This window comes from Gasterosteus aculeatus, chromosome 20 (assembly GCF_964276395.1).
Source record: "Gasterosteus aculeatus chromosome 20, fGasAcu3.hap1.1, whole genome shotgun sequence".
In the NCBI taxonomy this organism is placed as follows: Eukaryota; Metazoa; Chordata; class Actinopteri; order Perciformes; family Gasterosteidae; genus Gasterosteus; species Gasterosteus aculeatus.
The window spans coordinates 13,256,250-13,281,102 of NC_135707.1; positions in this window are offsets into that span (position 1 = coordinate 13,256,250).

Genomic DNA, 24,853 nt, shown 5'->3' on the forward strand with positions numbered 1-24,853 from the left:
TAGTCCTTTTTCTCCCTCTGCTCCCTCCGAAGGATGGTCTGGAGTCAGAGACATAAAGAGAGAGGGAGGGAGGGAGGCAGAGAGAGAAGGGAGGAGGACGGCGCCAAGCGCATTCAAGGGCCTGGTCCAAAGTATCATGATCAGCATAGGCTTTCAGGCAGCTATTGCCTGCATCCCGTTGTATTGTTCAGTTCCTTTCTCCCTGGCAGCACTTTTGTTTGAACATAATTTTGACTCTGCAGTAGGGAATTCTGCAGATTAAAGCGGACATATTTGGTACACTTCCTTTTGGCCCTTCATGCCATTAGGGAGCAGTGCACATTTTCAATCAAGGCAATAAGGTGGAATTGGCGTTTATTTTTCGGGTAGCCACCCATTGCATGTGGTGCTATGTGGTGCTGAACATCTTGCGTGCGCAGATGAGGCCGTTAAGGGGAGCATGACAGCAGTTAGCCGAGTTTCAGCAGCAGGACTTTGTGTGAGCTGCTTGTTTTTGAGCATGTGCCTAACATGCCTATTGTTCAACTCTACCCGTCTCGTCTCTCCCTCTCTCTCTCTCTCTCCACTCGCCCCATGAAAACACACCTTCCTCTCTGTCAGAGCATCGTTCTCATCCAGGTGTAGTTAACCCTTCCACATCCCTCACAGATCGAGTGTACACCTGATTTCTCCTCTTGGAGCTCAACGTGAGCAAGCCGTACTGGCGGCTAGGCTCAAAAAACGTGTTTGATTTCCCAAATATTTGTATTCCAACGTGTGTGTGTGTGTGTGTGTGTGTGTGTGCAATTGCTTAGATTCCTGGAGAGAGTGATTCATTTAGAGGCCCCTCTCCTCTCCTCAGCTGCTCCCTGCCTTCCCCGGTAATTAGCCTAGTGTGGCAGCCACCTCTCGCTGCTCAGTCTGGGAGAGACACTTGACACGGCAGACATCAGAGAGATTTTTCAGGAGACTCTCCCGGCGCCCCAACAGCTCTTAATTAACCACTTAGGTATCCCCACTCGTTCCCCCGGCCGGCGCTCTCCAAATGGTAAGGAGGTTCTGTGCCACGGATCTAAACACCGGGGGAAGCGTGCTATCAAAAGATCTGGGTAAATGAAGGCTTGTGTAAATTATTTTTAATGATTCCCTCCTGGCACATCATTATGTTTGTAGTTACACACAGGCACTTCTGAGACGGCTCATCTTCGCTAAGGTCATCAGCAGGACCAACTGTAACTAGCTGCTAGTCTGTAAATGGCTTATTAATTAGTGCTGTGGTTTTACATAGCTGTGAGCTCTGATATATAGTGCAGGGATCGTAATTGTGCGGAATCGAAAATGATGATGATGATGATGACGGCGATAACCCATCTCCAGGCTATTTATGCAAATTGCCTCCTCATATTAGAAAATCATTACCTATCCAAACACTGCAACAATCAGCCTGTGTGAATTACAATGATGGATTTTATGATAATTGCGATTTAATTCCCCCCCTTCCCTCTTTCTCCTTTGTCTGCCTGGAGTTTGAAAATAATTTGGTCATTGTGAGTGCTATTAATTCTGTATTAGTTAAAGCTGAATGGATGGGTTTATTCAATTTTCACTGAATTGAGATTTGTAAATCCTCATTTTGTGAAATAGAAAATCCCAGTTTTTTACGTTATTATCATTTTTACATTACTTTTTTTTGACTGGATATTATTTAGGAATATCTCAAATGTGTATGTCCTTTCTTGATGAAAGGATGACTTTCCCGCTAGTTGTAAACCATGCAGTTATTTAAATATACCCCTAATATTCTTAACATCTACGAGACTTTACATACATATTCCTGTAGGCCTGTATTTGTATACTTCTTACATCTTAAATAACTATGTTTAAAATGCTGAGAATATAAAAAAATAAAAAAATCTGTCTTTTGAACCCTAAAAACAATGCAGACCAAACATAACACAGCACAATAGAGAGACACAACAGCAGGAGTCACCGATACTTTTTGGAGCTTAGTGCTGAGAGTCACTGAAAGTTCTTCAGAGAAGTAAAGACAACGTTGCATTCATGAGGGGAGCAAATGGTAGAGTGGCCCTCTATAACCTTGACAAAATGTGCACTTCACCTTAGAGGAGCGAAAAAGCCGGAATCATTACATCAAAACAGGTCAGTGCACCGCTTGCAAGTGTATCACGCGACAGACTATGGAACACAAAACATTAAATGTAGGCTGCACTGTCGTTGTGCTTTTACACATGCCATGGGGTGGAGGGGTGGAGGAGTGGGGGGTCTCCCTGGCTCCACGTATCGGTTCACCCCATACAGCCAATCCCGCTCCCCATGTCTCTCAGCATGTTGGTATGCCGACAGCATCCGGGGCCGCAATCAACATCTGCTAATTTCTGTCTATTAGCCATATTGTCGTAACACACGATCATGATGTTTTGTTTGTATGGCTGAACTGATACGTATGACCCTAATCCATCATCTGCTTGTCATATTTTTATGTGTTGTCTGTGCAGTTCCCTGCAGCCCAAAGCAAGCACATTACAAGGCCCCGTTTAAGTTATTGGCCAGCTGCTAGAGCCGTGCCCAACTGAAGAGGTCATTGTGTTTCTCTTCTTTTTTTTTTTTCCCGTTCCACTTTCCTTTCTGAATATCACACTGTAGCGCAGTCATTGCCAAACATAATACAAACCGTATGTCCTAGGAAGCAGTCGTTTGCGTCCACTGGGCCTGAATATTTTAGCAGGCCTCATCTTCCCCATAAAGACGGAAGTGGTGGACACAATGTAGAATTGTTTTTCTGTGCTGGTGTACGTATGCAGAAAAAAAAGAACCTCATAACACATATATTTTCATATTCCATATTTTCATATTGCTCCATGTATACTGAACACGTAATATGTAATTACAAGCGGTGGCTGACAAACTTTGAATAGTATGGAACTCAAAGTACATTATCATATCTCTACTACAAACAAAGAAGGTTTATGCTCTGAACTATAATTTGTTAAGATTGATGTTATGCAGCTGCTCCAATTTCAACGTCATAAATGCTCAACAGCCTGTCAATAAACATCTTTATTAGAATTTAAATGTTCTGCCTGTCACTATTTAATGTAAAGCACTTCATGGAAACGGTCAGGAGGCGCTTTATTTAACACTACGTGTAGGTCAACCTTTCAACTATATATACATACACGTACACTTTTGCATGTGAAGTATTGGTGTATTCTTCTACTATAGTTTGAATGTATAGCAACGTAAAGCAGCAATGCAGTGATTAATTCAACATAGTACTTTCTGTGCTGTTCCACTAAATCTGCCCTTTCATCTTTCATCAACATTCCTCAGCCATGACGTTCATTCACAATGAAAACATATTGAGCCATATATTGTCGATTGTGTGGTGAAATCGAGAAACTCATAAGTGAAAGCTGCGTCTATGATGTATGTTATTGTTCTGGGGTTTCTGCCCATTGTGAGATGAACGGGTTAAGAGCCTTCGCCCACTGTGAAGCGGCTTTAGAGTAAATGTCCTCTCGAGGACAGTCGATGCGTATCGCTGCAGACTGGAGAGCCTTTCCTTTCCCCTGCTCGACACTGTGTTGATGGACACGAGCGGTATTTTTCCTTGTTAAGAAAGGGCCTTGTTTATCCTACAGGTAACGATCCAAATCCAGCAGACATTTGCCCCACAGGAAGCTGTGCGCTCACTCAAGTTTGTCATTTAATTTCTACTGTGAAATCCATTAAGTCCACATACAGCTTTTTTCTTTTTTTTCATGCTTGTAAAGTATTTGTCGTTTGGCCGGATGAGCTGTCAGGAGAATCTTCTTCCAGGAACTAAAGTTTACACAAGTGCTGAAATACATTTAAAATCACCTGATAAAATCATCTAAAAAGTTGAATTATGTTCCCTCTGTCTCTGTCTTTTCCAGTACAGTAAAGTACAGTAGGGACAGACATGAAACATGGCCCGGATTAGAGACTGTTGACGCCACATCAACAGTTATTCCTCTTGATAGCATTTGCTTCTCTAAGTAGGAAGGGAGCTGGATTTTCATGCACTGGCTCCCAGTTGGAGTGTTGTTTTTTTTGTTAGTTTTGTGTCTGTTTCTCTCTCTCCAGCAGATTTCTGGTCAGCCATGTGAAATGAATCTGAGAGAAAATAAATAGCGGAGTCCCAACAACTAATACAGTTAATTGTCTCAGTGCTTCTCTGGCTGGCCGTTCACTAACAGCTGGTCGTACTGGCTCATGGCACCACTTCAGCCAGCCTTTGAGATAATAACTTTTGCATCTGCCAAAGAAGTGGCTGTTACTGCCCACAGAAATTTACAACTCACAAGTGGAAACACAGACTCCAACAGAATTTTCTATGCACGGGTCTTTGAATTTTATTAATGTAATGCAAACACAGTCCTTCCAACACATTAAATTGTTGATGTTATGCGAATACACTCTGGAATTGCAGCTCCTCATTAACATTATTTGCATGTTAATCTGCATCTTTTTAATTAGTGATATTATTTATGCACATAATTTCCACCCGGTGATGCCAAGTTGCAGGCACATTAATTAATCTACAGAGATGCCAAACTGTTTTTCCTCCAATTTTGTTTGTTTACACCGTGTTCTGGATTTAGGGGGAAGTTAGAGGGAGAAAATATCAACTAAAATGCCTAAAAATGCCTAAAAGAGGAAGGACAAGATTAACTAAAAGTCCTTTTTGTTTTCATAATTCACATTGTAATATTAGCCAAATGTCACGTGTGTATTTGGTTTCCCCTCTTCCTCTCCTCTTCCCTCTGAGATCGGTTATTCAGTTACACTACCTTGATGTATTATTAAAATCCATAATGGACTCCCGAGGCTTCCCTTGCTCTTCTTCTTCATTTACAGAGTATAGTCAGTGTTATTCTAATCTCCCTACAACACTGTCATGCATGGCAATGAGCCCCCCAGCCCCGACTCCACCGCACACCCAGCTGCCCCCGCGAGATCATCCACCTCTACACACAACTACCAGAAACCAGTCTTAAGACGACACTCAGTGATGAGACTTCATGCAGAGAGCAGAGGCAATAGCACTCACTGTGTTACTACGGACACGTTTATCACATACATGTGCAAACTACCTATTTGAACAAAGCTGGTCCGGATCAATTCAAGCACCCGTGTCTGGGAGAAGCTTCGATCTTCAAGGTCAGTTACTATATTGCAATGCGGACCTGTTGCACAGTACCATCAATGACATCTTAGAGGGACAGTACAGGAGTAAGTCAAGTGGGGTTCGTTGAGGTACTTACCCAGAATCTGTGTGTTACCTGTAGTAGACAGTTTAGCAGAGCCGTGTAGGCAACTGCTGTAGACGGAGGCGGCAGCCAAGTGAATTTCAATATGCTTTTAACACAACACTCCACAAGAGAATCAGAATGCTGTGTTTAAGAAACATTCTGGCAAACAGTTCTATTCATGACGTGTGTATAAAGGGAGCTGGGATGAAGAAAAGGGAAAGGGTTTTAAAAAGTGAAATCACCTCAGCCTTTTTTATCTTTTCCCAAGTTTCTAATATTGACTTTAGATTAGAACTCTTTGATTTGTGTTGAATGTACAACAGTTTCAAGTTCATCCTGTGGAAGACCCAGGACATAGATGATATCTACACAACGCCCTGGGAAGGCCTGGGGATCCCCCAGCCAGAGCTGGTAGATGTGGGCCGGGAAAAGGGAAGTCTGGGGTCCCCTGCTGACTTAACCATTAACCGAACCCTGTATGTGCTGTTAAAGATGAGAGAGAAAGTTTATTTAAATGCATTTTTGGGGGTTTTGAAATAATTACACAAAATGTAAAAGGTTGGTGTGAGTGTGTTTTAACATATCCCACGTTGTTAATACGAACATTGGCATCTTTCTTTGAGAGTATGCACTAATTGTGTATTTTCCTTGCAGCCTGCGATATATATGTATATTTACAGTTCATGTCTCAACAATATGTTTGAGCGCTAAATTAGAAATATTCATACTAACGGTAAAATTATGTTAAATAAAACTATGAATGAGACTTTACGTTAACAAAGAAAGTGTCACTGCTTAGGGTCCATTTGAAATGATTATAGCAATCACAATGACCTGCATTCATTTCTATTAGAAATACAGTCTAATTAAGAATTAATTTCCTTAAGTGTTTCAGCATGGGAGTTGTGTTAAGCAGCTTTGTATACTGATATTGTAAAGGATATTAGTCTCATCCACTGCTGAGCATGAACGCTGAATAGTAACACCAGGGTGCAATTACATAATGCAGACCCCCAGTCTTCTGCTTTGTGCGCCTGTTATTGGAGACTATCCAAAGAAGAAACAATCCATCCAACACTAATAAACTGAAAGCACAACCACAATTATTGAGACATCCAAAATGAGACAATTCTTTGAGGAGAACCAGGTCCCATTATCATACCAATGATTGTTCACATACATGCTTTACTTAACTATATTAATAAACTGAAAGACACCTTGGAAACACATTTGATAGTTAAAAGTCTTTAGCATTAGTTTGCATGACGATTCACTGTCCAAACAAACAAATTCTTTGACAGTCACAACAGCTAAAGTAAACTATTTTGCATACTCTATGAATAATCTGTATTATTATTGTTATGAGAGGTTGTTCATTTTGAGGCTTTTTCTTTCTATTACTGACCAGTAAAACTGCATTTTCTAAACCAACACATTTTGGGGAAAGGGGAAATGTGCACACAGGTTTATCTGAGTGGGTGACAAAGGGAACAAATATCCATTCTAATGTAAGATGTCTTAGAACAGTAATTCATAGGTTCTATATGTGAGCAGAGCAGAGTTTCCCAAAACATGATATCCTCAGTTGGATCTGTTTCACAGTGACCATTACATTATGGCTTGTGTGGCTGTAACATCAAAATGTAATGTCTTATATCTGAGTTGTCTGGCAATGTTAACATGCATTTTCTTTTTACAGTCTTACATTATTGTATCCATGATATGATAAATGGGAGAATATAAACTTTTGTAAAAGCCTGTTAAAGTGCAAGGTCTGGCTCTCAGACATGAATAATGACTGCGATCAAATCTCATGCGAGTCACTCGATTTGCAACAGCTCCTCATCTTGCCAATGCACATAGTTACTCTGTTATGATAATACCAGGCATAACCTTTGAACTTCAGGAGGCGTCTGCGGTCTCCAGCCACTTTCTAAAGACAATGAAGCTAGTGACAGCAGTGAGGAAAATCCTATGAGGGCTTTGATGGATTTTAAAAGCTTAAAATGCGTTGCCAGAGCCACAATTGATACCGCAGGTAATTTGGCATATCATGTCCAGGAACCAGATCTGTAGGAGTGGTTGATGAAGAAATTAAAAAAAAAAAAAAAAACGATGCCCAGAAAGAAGGAAATCTGGTGGGAAAAACAGCCAGAGTAAAATCTTGGCATTCCAATGGCCATTCAGATGAAACTGATAAGTCTGAGAAGCCAAGAAAAAACTCCCATTTGTCTTCCCCTCCACTTCGGAGGGGCTGATGAAAGTGCCTTTTGTTTCTCAAACGTCTTTAGGTTGTGTTAAATCGTGGAATAATTGATATGTGGTGAGGATGTCTCATATGATCTGAACAGAGATTAAGCATCAGCACAGGTGCTTCCCACACAAAAAAAGCTACAAGTGTTATTCTTACTTTACTCTTCTAAATACAGCTCCCTATACATTTTGTGCTAAAGCATTTTTTCCTCAAATTGCTTCTTGGATACATTTTGCTTCTCAACGCGGTTTAAATACATCGTTTAACTCGTAACTATAAAATAAAAAAAAACCTTCAAAAGTTTGAATAATAGCTATTTAAAAAGCCATACCAGGGAAATGGTGTTCCACAGACCTCACTTTGTTCCAACGCAATTTGTAATTATTGCAGACAATTACGTGAGGAAGTGATATCTCCCCCTTTGAGCGAAGCCGAGTGGTTTAAGATTTCTGCGCCCAGTCTTGTTGCAGTCATTACGGCAGTGCACGATCAAGATGTCCCTTTGACCCCAGGGACAGACTGAGGACTAGCCCCCCACATTCTATTCTACTGGCTTTATTTCCCATGTCAGGGGAGGACCCTAAGTGGATTTTTAATCCCAAACTAACCATGCTGCATATTGCATAGTGTTCAGGTGGAAACTTGTATCCACCACCCTATAATAATGGAGCGAGTCGAGTCTGTAACATGAATCACTGGAAAAAAAGTGCTTAGCTCCCCAGTACTGTATGGGTGTTACACCACAACAATGTGTTTCTTTCTTTCTGTTGATGCCACGGACTCCTCTTTGATGCGGCTCTGAAATGACTGAGCGCCACAGGCTATTTTCTCCCCGTTCAGCCAACTCAATAGCCAGTCTGTCTGGCCTGTTTGTTTTCGGCTAATTGCCTCAAGATCTAATAAGTTAGTGATGATGTACGTCAGGTCACCCGTGACCCCTGCCAAAAGAAATATTATGTCGCAGTAAAACTCGCCCCCTGGAGAAGGAGTCAGGTCTCTCTGTATCAGTTTAAATATTTCTAGCCTCCCAAGCTACCGGTTTCAAATGTTTGGGTCAGTATGTGTTAGAGTACGGTCACAAGAACCCTGTAATTGGGATAATATGCAAGGCATTTAGCACAAGTATAGAGGAAGTCAAAATCGGCCTATTGCTTGAGACAGGAGTGGGGATGATAAGTGCAGTTTGCAGTTTCGGAGACATGCTTCATGAAAGTGATTAAGGATATTATAATTACTGGGTGGACACATCGATCTTTTAAAGATGTCATTGGTTTTACATGACATGCCTTGTATTGTTTGGGTAGGTATCAATTACTATGAAGATGATTCATTTTCATACCTTTCCTGTAAATCTATCAATTAATGTGTTGCTCTAGTACTTGCACTATGATCCTGCACCTTTGCACACTCAATTTCAGCAATATTCCCATAATAAGTATAAGGTTAAGTCTGTTTGGAGCTTTTCATTTTGGTTGATTATTATTTTGGTTTGGGTGCTATCATATCTATAGTTCCCATGGAAATATGTACATGTGTGGTAATCTATTTTATACTTTTTCAACATGGATATACCGCCAAAACCACATTAATGAATTAGAGGTATGGCATTAGATATGTAGAGAGTACATGCAGTATATCAATGATGTAACTTAAAAATGAAGACGACTTTATGAACTGTTGTTTATGAGAAGAAGAAATATTGGTGAGGATATCACTATGGTTGCTGCACTGACCATGCATGTCTCATGCATTTTGATTGCATATGTGGGAGCATTTCTTTTCTCCCCAGCGAAGTATCTATGATACCCTCCTCTTCTTTTATTTTCTGAACGACAGACAGCAGTCAAAGCCAAAAAGCCATTTCACCTGCATTAATAGACAATGAATAATGTATAAATCCCAATTATTTGGTATTATTTATGCAAAGAGTGTCACACAAGGCATACATAAAGCATTAAAGATGGTTAAGCCATAAAGGAACGGAAGACTATGAGAGAAGAGTGGAAGGTCGCTGATGTGAAAGTCAGGTTGTTTTTTTTCTCCCCTTCTCGAATGTCACTTATTGGCTGTTCATGTTATCTCACACAGGGAAAAGTAGCTCATTGACCTGCACATATTATCGTCCACCATACATGAAGTATATTTTATGGGTAAAACCTTGATGTTAATTCATTTCTGCATGATGTGACTGAGTCATTATATAGTATGATACAGTTGAAAGAATAATGAAACCAAAGGACAGTAAAGCTAGAATAGAGGGAAACCATATTAAGTCATGCATCTGTTTATAGACTTCTGCTTTCTATATATTGTAGTGCAATGAATTCAAAATCACATTGCATTACTGAACTAACATAGTACTCCATTTTGCTGTGATCTTCTTATCTAAACAAATGCAATTACGGTTCGGTTAGCGATGGTGCTTCCCAGGAGATGGACCGTCCCCCCTTGTCACCGACTATCTCCCCCACTAATCCTGTCTTAGAAGGGTCTCTGTTAACAGGGATAAGGCATTGGCCTGGTATCCTAGGCTAGTAAGCTAAAGCTTATGTACAAAATGCTATTCAAGAGGCGCTGCCTGCAGCTATTGGAGCAGCGTAGATGTCCATATCATTCAGCCAGCCCAAAAAACGGAGGAATTTAGCCGTGGCTAAATCTTGGAGACTGACGTGGACATGTTCGCTGATAAGGAAAGGGGGCCTAAGCGGGAGTCTTATTTGGAATCAAATTGATGCGTTATAGAGTCTGGAACATTGAGATCTGGTTGTTTCCAATGACAAATCCATAAAGTCTCCAGCAAACATGCCCCTACTGTTAAAATCCCTGCCGCTTTGCCCATGTTTTACTCTGCTACCAATCACGATACTTGTTCAAGCTATACGGAAGCCACTATGTCAACCAAGCAGTAATTCCACTGTATTTCCACCGTTGAGCATTGTTACAGCTTTTGTTCAGTATGATTGTTTTAAGCATCCTGTGTCAGTGTCATTTCTCATAACCAGGCTCTACGGTGTATGCGTGCCTTTCTTAAACAGTTGGCTGAAAGTTAAACCATTATGAAGGGTCACATTATTGACCTCAACCTCTTATGGCAAAGAAAAGTGCTCGACACCAAACCTCAGTCAATTTACTCCTGCCGGTGTGAACAAAATACTTCTCAGTTTCACACATTTGGATGGATTAAGCTTTTAACACTTGGTGAAATCCAGCACTTATCCTGCAAACACTTGTGAAGTGTATGTGACAGTGTGTCTATATTAAGTGTGACTGGGCGAGCTCCACAGGAACAGGAATGGAAGCACATCTGTTCCCTGGTGTAATAACTTTGAACGATACTCGCACACACTGTTTTTAATGACAAAATGCCACACAGTGAACAGGTTCAAATTTTAAGAATGTTTTTCCTGCAACATTCCGAACAGAAGTGCATTCGTGATGGAGCAGAAAAATGATCACGTTACTTAAATCTGAGTGTTGAGAATTCGGCTCTTCACTAATGTCATCCGGAAGACTCCTCATTATTTCAAAGTCATGTAAACTGATATTCCGAGCTCACATCCCATGTTGAAAGCCGTTTTCTTTTAATGCAACACAACAATCGGGGGTAGCTTTGCATGTTTGTCACTCACATTGCTGCATATTTTATCAGACACTCCGAGCCACATTAATATCACACTCTCTTTGATGAAGGATGAAGCACAAACATTAGTGATACAGGAAGATACGGCGCATACGACATGCTGGCTGCATTTGTAGATATGTGACCTTCGTTTGGGATTTCAGAGGGTTGATAAATAATAACAGCAGGGGTTAATGGATTTGATATGCTCTTCAGTCTCACTGCTGCAGTCACCTGATGCAACAGTACATGCAACCTTGCCCTCGAGGAAATTAAAGAAGTCTGCCAGTCAGCCATTCCTTCCTGCCGTTATGTTTAGATACATACAGACACACATACATACTTATACACACACACATTTAAATAAAAGTCTTCCATCCACCATGCTATACCACCAGACCCCTAAGACATTTTCTTGATTGGTTTGGTGAAGATCCCTAAGATGTCCAACAGCGCAGAAAATTCATCGTTGCATATGTTTAGGCTCAGTGGCTTTAAAATATTCCAGAATAAACCCTGACTAAATAAACAGGCCTACCATGTTATCCCAGATGCCTGCTGTTTACAGTAAGGCCTATCAATATTTCCGGCAATGTTGAGTATGTATTACTTGCTAAATGCAACACAATAGTACTGTGGTTCACGGCCTTCCACTGATTTCTACTAGTTGCATGCTGCATTAGTAATTCATGAACAGTCAATTACTTGCTGTTGTACAGTTTAGTCATAGATAATAACAAAGATTCATTCTACAAATTAATCATAGTCCACTTCAAGCTAATTCTAATTCAATTTACCTACCGCCACTAAGCAATATCATGAGTATATTCAAAAATGAATTGACATTACATTTTTTTTTATTGTTATTTTTATTAGTTACTTGTTGTGATGGATTTGCTTTGAAAATGTATATATTTAGATGTATGTGCTATGGGAACTTAGGAGAATTACTGATAATAAAAAAAATCACAGCTGTACGTATTTATTTAGGTATATATTTATCCCATATTCTATTACACGCGGGCCGTTGTTAATGCTGACAAAGAAATGCATGTAATAGAAACTATAAGCAAGCAAACAATTTAGTTAAGGAAAGTTTGCAGATGCATGAAAAGTGTCTCATGGGTAAAATCCACTGAAAAATATTTCTGACCAGGAGTGTCTGTTTTTGAACTGTTGATCAATTGCATCCCTGCGAGTGCCACATATCGTGTTCTACAATGCATTAAGTAATGTATATTGTGTGAACCAAATGGTCATAGCGGCTCACGCAGCTCTTTTCTCTTCACCCAGTTCTACCCGTCTTAGCTGTTTGCAGTGTCTTCATCAAATGCAGAGTTAGCTCAACTTTAGCTTTGCTTTCTTGAAAAGAATATAGTATGAATCCCATACTCAGTGGGATGCATTTTTCTGGGTGTGGTTTAGTTTTTTAGAAACTACAGAAGTGACTGCAGGTGCAATCGTAAAGTTTAAGCATAAACATTCAGTTAAAAGTAAGTTTTTCCATGAATCCTATAAAGCCATATGTATAATCTAAATGTCATATATAGTTATATTAGTTCATATACAGTATGTTCTTTAAGACAGACAGAGGTTCAGGAAGTCTTGCACTGTTTTTATTGACATAGTCAGTGCAAACCGCAATGTGTCTCGTAATGGCAAATCCATCCAGATTCCAATGCTAGGCTGAAAGACTTCCGCCTTGCATCACTCTTTCCATCTCTTGTCTCTCTCCTCTGTGCTGGAAGAGTATTCCACATCCGACTGAGTTATGGCCTTGCTGTTAGTTCTTTTGGATGACATTCCTATTTTATGCTACAAAAAGACACACAATTTGCATAGCACTCATTTCAGGCAGTTGTCAAAATATTTGCATTAGTTTCAGCTGAATGTGTGAATTATTGTTCAAATTCGATGAGCTTAGTAATGCAAATAAAGGTCACATCAGAATTTCCAGATGTGCCTGTGTCAATTTAATGGAGCGGATTTGGAAAACAGGGATACTATTCAAAAGACAATGTGTCATGATTCCCTCATACTAAACTCAATCCGTCAAAGTGCATGTTTTTTAAATGGCTAGTGAGAAAGGCCAGATTTGAATTGGAATAGCCTCTGTCAAACCGCAGTTTATCCCTTGTGTTTACAAACCACAAAAAAAGGTCACTGATATGAAAAAGCAAAGCACTCGAACCTGCTCAGAGCAGTGCCGTTTCTTTATCTCTCCCCAGCATTCCAGCAGCGCTCGAGGGGTGTAGGAGGCAGTAAACTAGCAAGCGAGACACAGAGAGGAAAGAGAGGGAGGCAGGCATAAAATCTGCATGCTGGAAGAAACAAGATGGACATAAAAGATGGACTAAATTGCAGAGAGGCCTTTTCTTGTCAAAGGCTAATGGAAACATTTCCACACAACACAGAGAGGGGAATGGAGGCTCCATTATCACAGCCGAGCAGACGGAGCTGGCAGCTATTCCAGAGAAGCGCTGAGATGTGCACACTGGCCCAGCTTAGCGCCCTCAGCCAGCCCCTCAGGCCTCCACCTGAATAATCTGTGTCAACAGGTTCCAAAATGCCCCAAAGAATCACATAAACAGAGGAAGAGAAAGACACTTAAAAAAAGAAACTGTAGCAGCGCTTTGTTCGTATCGCCCTTCCTCAAATTGTCTGCGCTTGAACCTTTTAATTAAGTAACAGCAGCCCCCTCTTGCTACGATTTTAGTTCAGTGTGAAGGACTGTTGGCGGATGTGGGAGTCTGCAGCAAGAAAAAACAAGATGCAAGGCTAAATGATTTTAAATGATGTATTTTTAGATTTTTTCTTTTATCCCAATAGCCTTTATATCTATTTTATACGATGACACTGTGTCCCGTTACTGTTTGGGTTGGAAATACTTTTTCCATCCGATTAGTCAACTTGCAATTGTCGAACATGCACCAAAGCCCAGTCAAAGATATCTGCTATTACATTTTCTCCCCCGTTTATTCTCCCACCTAAACCCATGTCTCATGACGCCCATGAGGGATTGATTTGGCGGTTGCTTTTTCACTGACAATTCCTCAAGGCGGAGGGAGGAGGGGGGGCATTTGCGTGCTCCCTGTCACCCCACATGCCCCAAGGAATGCGCCGAGCCCCAGTCGGCTTGGGTCAAATCTGGATTTGTCGGTAAACTGATAAGTAAACGCACAAAAACACCCACACAAACTGGAGATAAAAGCAGACGATGAAGGACAGGATGACTTTTCAAATTCCTGGCTGCCATTTCATAATGTCATAAAACTCCACAGCGTACTCAACGATTGAACTCCATGCAGTTTAATAAGACAAAAAACAGCAGATTATGTAGGACTGCATAATCAAAAACAATCTGCATGCAAAATGGTAAACAACCGAGTGGAATAAGAGAAGACGCCAATCTGATGACGTGCATCTCGTCTTTCTATCTTCCACTGGAAGTCATCCATTTATAATAAGCCTAGCTGATAAATGTTTTAATAAACTTATTGCATAATTCATTTTTGGCAGGCCTAGTTTTAATTGACTTATTGCAGAATTGTACTGAAGATCAAAAGCATGATTAAAGCAATGTATATATTAGTGCCCTGTGCTTTTCCCCCAGCACCATGTTTCAAAAAACATCAGAGAAGAAGTGTGTTGTGAAATGTGATCAATTATTCACCAAAATAATTAATTAAGTGATTGATTAGTGGATTACTTTTGACAATGTTGATGTCAGAAATACTTTATGTTGACTGATGATGCACAGTAGCAAACCGATCGAGGCCACCAAGATTGTGAAGCAGTACCGAGCAGCGTTTGACAGAGCTTTGAGCCATACGGGGGCGGTTTCCAAATGGTTTATCTTTAAAAAATATAACTACCCTGTTATTTTAAGAAGCAGCAAAGCAGGTAGATGAGACAACATTCACGCATCGCGGCTATTTGACACCTAATTACACGGCTCCTAATAAGAGGTTCCCTCTCTGTGTGCCTTGAGTTGACACCATCTTACAGCTATAATTATCCTGTCTCAGTATTTGACAGTGTATTGTTTAACCTACACGTAGAGGAGATACCGCGTGCCTTCCGCCAGCTTTTGTAGGAACTGGTAGCTGTGCTGTTTTTATTGAACTCAGAAAAGACCACTAGGATCAGGTGGTACAGGTTTTGTGTTGTGTCGAACATGACCCCGTGTTCTGAACCATTCAAACGATTTACTACCGAGGGCTACAGAGTGCTGGAGGAAAGCGATGTGTTTGTCATATTGAAGCATATATTTTTGCTATGGCCTCAAAACAGCACATTAATGCCGTGAGTCCAATAATGTAACAGTTCGGGGGTGTTGTTAGGCCCGACGCAGAATTTCCAAAACCTGCATAGCATTTGGGTGTGGAGGCTTGGACTAAGGCACCTTGGAAAAATCAGTTCTGAGTAGTGAAAAGTACCTTGAGGAGTAATAGTTTAATAAATACTTAATGGTGGTTAAATAATTAGGGTATTCACTTAAAATTAAAATGATTCAATTGATTTAAAGTATTTTTCAAATATTGCCCCCGTCTTATGGATTTCATGAACATTTCCAAAACATGGTTAGGTCAACAAAGTAAAAAAACTAAGGCTGCTGTCATTCAAGAATGAATACAATTAATAATTTAGAACATAATATATCAAAAGAACATGTGCGATCAAGCCAGTCATACAGCAGAATTAGGTTGTTTAACAACTCCTGAACCAAACTAGAAGCCTATGCTGAAGCCTAAGCTCTATTAGAAAAATGCAGCATCTACATTGCTTTGGCTTTTCTGTTGACATTTGTCCTTCTTTCTTCTCTACAACGGCACACAATATATATACAGAATGACACATCAAAGTGTTGGTTTCACCATCAAAGAGCAGCGAGAGTGCCACTTCTCAATGTCAGTCCTTGAGCAGCTATTGTACAACTTGTGTTTATCATTGAGTTATAGCATTAATGTTAAACAAGAAAACAAGTGTATCAGGTCTGAATACTCACTCCTGTCTTATCCCGACACTCCCTTCTTATCTCTAGTACATATCAAAGAGGTCGTACCTGGGCCATTGTGCACCAGCGCACAATTAGCCAGCGGTCTGGTGTTCTGTGTTTACATTACAGGCCGACATATTAAGTACAGTAAGGACAACCGGGCTGACGAAATTAGAGCGAAATGCAGCAGGCTTAGCAATCACCTGCCACGTGCCTCGCGCCAAACTGGATGAAACTTTCCGGTTAACTCAAACACCAGCCTGGGTTCCCCGGTTGCTGATGCCAACTCCCTGATATTTGACCCTGTAATCGGAAGCTCAGGCCAACGGAAAACAGCCAACAGTGGCTGGCGATGCCGTCACCTGGGTAATGGAGTTCCCTATTACTGAGGCGCGTTGTCGAACCTTTCGGCAAAGCTAGAGGAGGCTAACAGGTCAAGTAACAAAGAGGTTGAACACGAGTTTGCAGTCAAAAGAGGGTGACTGCAGATTTGGCCAACAAGATCATGTGCCAGCTCCTGCTGGCTAGTTTCCCCAAGGCGCTCAACGTGGAACACTGCATTTTCTTCTGACGGGGTTATGCTCGTGATAGCACAAACAGGCCTACTATCAAACTGGTGTCTGAAGCTCTGAAGTGCACGTGACATCGTATCTGAACAGCTGTCCCAATTTCTGTTCAGTTCCGACTGCGTTTTGCCATGAAGCTCGCACATTACGTGCGTTTTTTGCCGCTGAGTAAAGCTTTGAATCCAAGTTAAGTTAAATCATTAAGGACACAGCTATAATTGGGAATACTGGTTTGACCTTCCCCCCAACAAAAGACATAACATGCTGGGGAATGAATAGCTTAATAATGAGGCGAGAGGGAAATGTCGTCTTTTGTCACTTCCAGCAGGTAATGGCCAAGTAACGAAGTTAATGTTTTGTAGAATTTACAACCTTGTATTCATGGTCATAGTCTCTGTATTTGCTATGAGTTTTCTTCTTTTGTTTTCCAAAAGCACAAAGAGAGAATATATGAAGGGTCACTACATTCCTTTCTCTTTGTCTTCTTTTTCACCCTCTTTTCTGTCTTAAACTTTGTCCTCATTCTTGCTTAAAGCAGAAGTAAATCCTCTAACCAACCAAAACACTTGTTGAACAATCATTTGCTGTAGAATTCTTTTCAGTGGATGGATCATTCTGCACATGCATCGCACACACAAATATACGCACAAAGAGTGAGAGTCTCCTGGTGCACTGTTCTGACCTCGGGCTATCCTTCTGACATTGCGACTGACCTTTCAGTGCTCAAAAGGAAACCTTGGGATGCTCTTAGTGGCTCACACTCAAGCCTAAACACAAACACATATTGCACACAAATGCATGCACACTGTCCTATGCTCAGGCACCTTCATGTACACACAAACGGTAACTAACGGCTACTCGTGGGTGCGAGAGGTGACTAGGGGGGAAATCAATGCCTGTAAAATCAAAAGTGATACATTATCGGGTCTGGGGCCCACAGACAAATTGCAAAGACAAGAAAAACAGAACCGAAGAAAACAATTTGTGGCCCTCTCCCCGGCTCTGTATCTTTTGTTTCCTTATCGTAAATCTTAATGCATTTTCATTTGCGCATGCAGGAACGGGAGTTACCGCGAGATACCAAAGCGCCTGTTAAGCGGAGCGGCAAATTCCGTCCAAACTCTTAATAGCCGTCTTTGTTTTTCCTCTGAGATGAGAATACAACCGATTAGAATGAACTGCTAGATGTTGTTATTGTTTAGATGCAATTAAGATGGAAATCTCTCATGAATATACGTGATTTAAGAAGGTGTGCGTTTTGCACTGACATCTCAGTGTGTGTGTGTTTAGACATGAATCTCTGTGGACCATGAGTGAGCTCAGTTGTGGTCAGTGAGTGATCCCATAATGAAGACCGGCTTTACATCATCTTGAAAACTTTCACCTACACAAAGATTTGTGCACATCTCTGTCTCTCAAATCTTCGGTCTCACCCGCGTATACTTTACACTCAGTTTTCTCCTTTTTCTCTTTGCATGCAGTTCAAGGGGAACAAAAGCGGCTGCCGTCCATGTGGCGGCTTTCTCCCCAGCAGATAACTAACTGGCTTTCTCACTCAAACACAATGGAATCATCTCTATTCAATTAGTGGTGTAACTGTCTTCCGTCTCGGCGGCGCACAGCATACTTGCACACACACACCTACACACACACCTCCCCCGGCCTTTCCTCTCGCCGAGCTGTAATGCGGCGAGACACCAGTAATGTTGACGATGGCAGCAGATGCGTATTGCTCCTTTTCTTCCTCATATTTTGTCTCGGTTATTAATCAGTAGGGAAGAAGGAAAAGGGAGAGAGACAGGGCAGTAAAAAGAGAAGGAGGCAACAAAAAAAAAAAAGAGATAGAGCCGTGGTTTGGTCGGTCAGCTGCACCAGAGTGAGTAATTAACTGGCATTTACTCATTAAACTGTCCCAGATGTGGCTGTGAATATCTTAGTGGTGGGGGAAACACAGAAAGGGAAGAGAAACAGGAGTGAGAGAGTCCAGGCCACCAGGGGCACGGTGCTGCTTGTATGAGCAGAGAGGATGTGTGTTTATAGGAGACCCAGGACTCTCACTGTGGATCATCCGGACTTATCCTGGGTCATTTATTACCAGTTTATGGTTCATCGTGAGTATGCCAGAGTTCAATCGCTCGGCGCCATCCCAATGGAAACAATACAACGCCATACGTCTTATGGCTTCTGTTGCTTTGTTGTGATGTCAGAGGTAAATTGCATTACTTTTATCTTATTGTATTGTGAGGTATATATATATATAATGATATGCATGCGTGTTTTTTATATCAATTATTGATGGATTTCGAAGAAAAAGTCTTTGAACTAAAGAAAAGCCTGGGTGTTTCAACTGATAAAAGGCCTCTCTATCACCACATCGCCCTGCAGAAAAGATTACGAGGGCTGATTACAAATCCGCAGGGTGAAACAGAAGTTTTTGAATTGTTATTTACATTACTTAAAGTTTGAAGTCCAACTCTCAATAGCTTCATTATGATAAATTGTGGGTTTTAGATTAGTTTAGAACACTCATTAATTTGATTGCTTTATATATATCAGCTGAAAGGCAAAAGAAAAACATAATATCATAAACTTGACCTTCTACAACATGTACATGTACCTGTACTCATTTAGACATGTAGTGTTTTCATCGGGGAAATATTTAAGATTATTGCTGGAGTCTTATTTGAGCATAGAATAGTGGAGCCATAGCTTGCATAGTAAGGTAAGACATGTATTGCATATTATAAAAACAATAAAAACATATTCATGTACTTCAGGTGTTGGGTACTTGTACTAGATAATAATTTAGTATAACTCTCGTCAACACGCGTACCACTTATTTTGAACCACATGTCTCTTTGGCACCGTCAACTGTGCAATGTGTAAAAGTGATTGAATTGAAAAGCCTCACATTAACATTACAAATAAAACAACTGGTTGTTAGGCGAGGTAAATTATGTAAAACATGTGCTAGAGTAGGCGAAGGAACACCTGCGAAATCGGAGATGGCTGCTTGATAAATTGTCCTTCACAGTAATTGCACAGGATTTTTAAACCACTGAAAAAGTTGTTGTTCTGTAAACTGAGGTCTAATTTATTTGTTTGTATCTGTGCATTTAAGAATTAATGATTTATTTTAAGCATAAGACACAGAGTGGGCCCAAACAGGACCAGTGGTTGCAAACAAAGAACTGAGGAAGATTATTCATAATACAAGCTGGACTCTGAAATTAGTATTTACATTATTCCATTTCTCTGCAGCTACTGAAGTGCAAGTATTTCATCTTTTTACCACTTTGTAGCTGCCTTTTACCGTGGGATGACCTTTGCTCCTCGACAGAAGGAAATATACTATACTTTAAGTAGCTAAAATAACAGCTACTCATTTAATCAAGACTAAGAATGAAATAACCTTGCTTGAATAGCTGAAACACTTCAGCCAGTGTCTGAAGAAACACAAGGAAACAAAGACACATTATTAATTTTGCTGCATGATATCTGCTCCACCGCTACTTCATTTGAATTTATCCGGTGTCAGGCAGTGGAAGAAAGAAAGAGAGGAGCGTTCATCTGAGATGATGCATGGCTGACACGCCGGGAGTGATAAAAGTAATCACTCTAGATGCCATCTTTGAGTGTGTTTGTGTGCTTGTGTGTGGGTGTTTCCATGCAGTACTTAAAGTGAACCTGCTTTTGTTGCGAGCTTGTTCATTTAATTGTGTGTGCAGCAATGTGTGCATACATTCCTGTGTGCGCATGCTTCAATGTGCCTGCGCTCATGTGTGTGTGCGCATAGTTTGTCGACAACAGCGAAAGCCTGCATGTGTGCCTGTACCTTTTGTGTGTTTGACAGCATCTTATTAAAGTGTCATTTAGAACAGACACTTCTCAGAGTCTGGCCCCAGGCAGCCTGATAGATTGTAATCATGGACTAAATTACTACTTTCCCAAGTTGTAATCACAGGCTAGGTGTGTGTGTGTGTGTGTGTGTGTGTGTGTGTGTGTGTGTGTGTGTGTGTGAGGCAAACAGAGAACCTCATCATTGTTTGGCATGTGTCTGTTATGATTCAGGTGAATGTAACAATCTGCCTGATTGACTTACCACTCACTTTGTAACTCATCTGCGCCGTCACGCCGCCTTCGCTCTCACAGGATCAAGCAGCGCATCCTGCTTGTTCCCACGTTGGTATAAATGTTGGAAAGTATTCAAGTTATTGCCCTACCTTTACAAAAAGATATGTTTGTTTTGCCATTAAGTCGCTGGTTCGTGGTACCTTTATAATGAGATTATAAGGTACGTGAATAACGACTAAAGACAGAGTATAATGCTGTCTTTGTTTGCTGCCGTCTTTACTGCCACCCCTGAGATCAAACTCTGCCAAACACTGACGAAAAAACAATGTACACCAATGTTTGGATTTCTGCGAGAGTTAAACTTGAGTGCGTAATTCTTATGGTTGTCATGGGGTTTATGATATAACATCCATCAGGGAGGGAAAAGACCAGTCACTAATTAAATAAAAACTCCCTTTGACGTAACGCCGATGTCTAGCAATGCTTAGCCTTGTTGAACTACGACTTGAAACTGCTCTCTATCTTAGTCAAGCTTCCATCACTTGGCTATTTTAAGACATCCAAGAGGGCTGAAGATGCACGCACACACACACGCACACACACACACACAGGACAATTATGAGCAAACACCTAAAAGCGCACGCACACACAGTGTTTCCACACATCACTTGCCCTTTAGCAAAGCACTTGATGGCGAGAGCTATCTTTCCTTTTAACCTTCTCGCCGCACTCGTATGCGGTTATCGCTCCCCTCTCAGACTTCACCCAAATTATCTCTTCGCACCTGAGAGGGGATGACGGCTAAACGAAAGGAAGAACTAAATGAACCAACAGCAGAAGTTCTGTTATTATTAGCAGCAGTATTCCTCAGATGTGACACAGTGATGAGTTGTTGAGGAAATAAACGGTGGTGTTTAAAAAGGGGAGCAGGTGACTGCTATTAGTCATGTGATAGTTTTATATTACACTCCCCCCTGTAACGTAGCCCACTGTTAAGCTGTTGGATACATGAGGATGACATAGTACCTTATTTGAAGTATCATCGATGAGCAGACACATTAACGCCACGCACCCCCCCCCCCCCCGATTTCAAACCTACAGTATTTAATTTCCCCCGGCCTTGTCTCTTTTGACAGCCAGGTGGTAACTTGATTGGTCAGCTGTGGGCCTTTCCTGTCTGATGATTGGATTTGGTTCTCATGTGTCCGGAGCGCAGCCCGGCGCGCTGGGATGAAGCAGATTAGCTAGATTTTCTGTTTTTCTATGTTCTCTTTCTTTCTCCATCTCTGGCACTGTTATTGGAAGAAGTGATAATTCCCCTGCACTTCAAACACAGCCCCCTAACTAAGACTGTGCTTAAGTCTCCTGCAAGGAAAAGCTGCCTGGCTGCACACAGATGTATCTGATTAAATTGTATCGCAGAGACAGAAAAAAGGGAGAGAGTCCCTCCTTACAGCGTTCCTCCTCCTTCATGCACCCCCCCTTTCTCTCTCTCCCTCCCTCATCCCTCCTCGTGTCTCCCTATCTGTCTTTCCGATAGCTCGCTCAACTGGCTGTTGCCAAAAGAGCCTCGGGCGACGAATAAATTGCTTTGGTTTCAGCAGACAGAGAAGTTGGCTGAGACAAGCTGAATCAGTGCATTAGATGGGAAGGCCCCCTCATAGACTGGAAGTTAGCCTTTAGCGCAATCATTGACCGTGAGTGATGATTATGTCTAATTGAAGGAGACTTTCGCTACCTGTATCACAACTGGAGGGGGGCGGGGGAGGGGCATATTGGACAGAGGAAAACAGCCAGGGATGAAAGAACACAGGGTCTGTTTCGGGAAATGGTCGAGGGAAGGAGATATGCTACCAAGAGATGGAGGAAGATAGTTGTGGGAAGTACAGGGGCGGGAAGGTGGGTGACGCTTAAAAGACAGAAATACAACTGTGCATTAGAGAGCGACTTTTAATAAATTATTAGGACTTACGACACCGAAGGTAATATAATGAAGACCCACTACTGAAACTTAACACGGGGCCCGCTTTCATGAGAGGATGTTAAGCTTTCGGCATGTGAAACAAATTTGGTGTCAAAATGTACATCCGCTTAAATTCTGCTTTTAAAAAGGAAAACGCATGCACTGATTAGTACTGACCAAGGGATTTCCAGTCTCTCACACAGCCTTTCAAATCACTCCCAAAAGCCATTTAAACAGTGTGCAGTTCAATGTGGACTGGATCAGTGCTCAATGTACAATATGCAAAAGCTTCCAAGCAATTTGGCAAAAAAAACAACAATATGCTCATTCTGCATGAGCGGGAAAAAATTCCCTCTAAATTCTCAACACTGGAAATAACAGGATGTCGTGCCATTTCCTTCAGACTTCATTACAGCGAGCGTGCCAGTGTTTTGCAAGTGTGCGTTTGTGTCCAAGAGCCACCGCACATTACGTCTGCCCCTTTTGTCTGTGTGTATAAGACACATATGCGTGTACTTGACTGTTGATACATGTATGCTTGTGTTTGCTTGTCAGCCAATGTGTGTGCGTATGTGTGTGCAGGAATGAACGCCCGAGCTGAACGGACCGGTGCCAAAGACAAAACAGCCCCCCCCCCCACACACACACACCCTCCACCACTCCTCTCCCCTCCATTTCCACATGGCACCGGCTTCCCTGGCATGAACAGTGGCCACGGGAGTCGCTTCAGATCATCTAGGAGGGTATTGGACGGCCACGGCTGCCTTTTGCAATAACCTGGCAAGGTTCAAATTCATTAGGGTAGAATTTGGCCCCGGCTGCAGCGCCGTGGTGCTCAGAGCATTTGGCCCCCGCTGCCCTGTGCCGCACTCGGCCCGGACTGCGGAGCGTTTTTTGCTGGATCCAGGGAGAGCCATTAGCGGCTGCTTGTGATGATGGTTATGCTCCCCAGTGTCACACGCAGATACTTTCCTTTGAATGATTTGAGCGATTACCCTTTTCACACAAGCTATGCAATAATGGGTTAGGTGAGCTAGCGGAGGGAGAAGCGAGTGGGCCGGAGGGCGGGGGGGAGTCGTGGAATGAAGAGAGAGAAACCGAGGAGAGACATTTAGATGAAAAGGGGTCCGCGTGTCATTAATTCATACAGGAATCATTGTTTGAAAATTCTGTGGGGCTGAATTTATTTTAACACTGTCCACAAATTCACCTCACACCTAATTGCTGCCTGTCAAAGCAGCGTTCAAGAAGGTGAACTGTGTGTTTTCTCTCATGAGATAAGAAGATTCTACCGCAGTAGATGTTTGATGACCGTCTATCACACCAGAGGTGCTCGTGTCTATTTGCTGACTTCAGAGAGCAGTTGAATCGATGCTCTGCCAAAGAGTGCAAAGCGAGCGGAGGAGCTGACGAGGAGCAGCCCCCCGATCAGAGTTCACACTGTGCAGTTCTTTCTGCTTCTTTCGTTTTTTTGCCCCTATGGAGGGGGTTTGTTCAGCTGAAGTTAACATTGGTGTGAGCTAACAAATTCAATCTTTAACCTCTTTCGGCCTTTCAAGGTGAAATATATTTTGGTTTGTTAGTGACGTCTTTGTCTCACACCAAATGTCTCTTTAATGTGTTGCTTTGTTTATGTGACTCTTACGTGTCACGTTTTACTGTCTCTCTCAGTGTTAAGATGCCATGGCATAGTTTCAATTTCCAAATCAAGCTGTGGAAAGAATGAAGAGTTCTTGTTTGAACATGCGATTACGCCATTAATGCTTCAAATTCCTCTCTGTGGTGCGTCAGAACCCAAACCCAAATCTATTTGCTAGTTAAGTGCAAGCTTGTTATTTCATAGACTTAATCGTTCAGTTACCTGCAGTGTTTTGGGGAAACAAAATGATCATATTGGGATTTTAAAGTGTAAACAATCATGGTCAAAACAAAATGGTGGATCTAATAAGTTATATTCAGGATTTTATTCTGCTGCAGCCTCATCTCAATTCAACAATAAAAGATTCACAATAACCACTGAAGATACATTTAACCGCTGTCATTTGCTCCACTTCATGAAGAGAAGGAACCACAATGCACCATGTTTGGTCGTGCTCTCATGC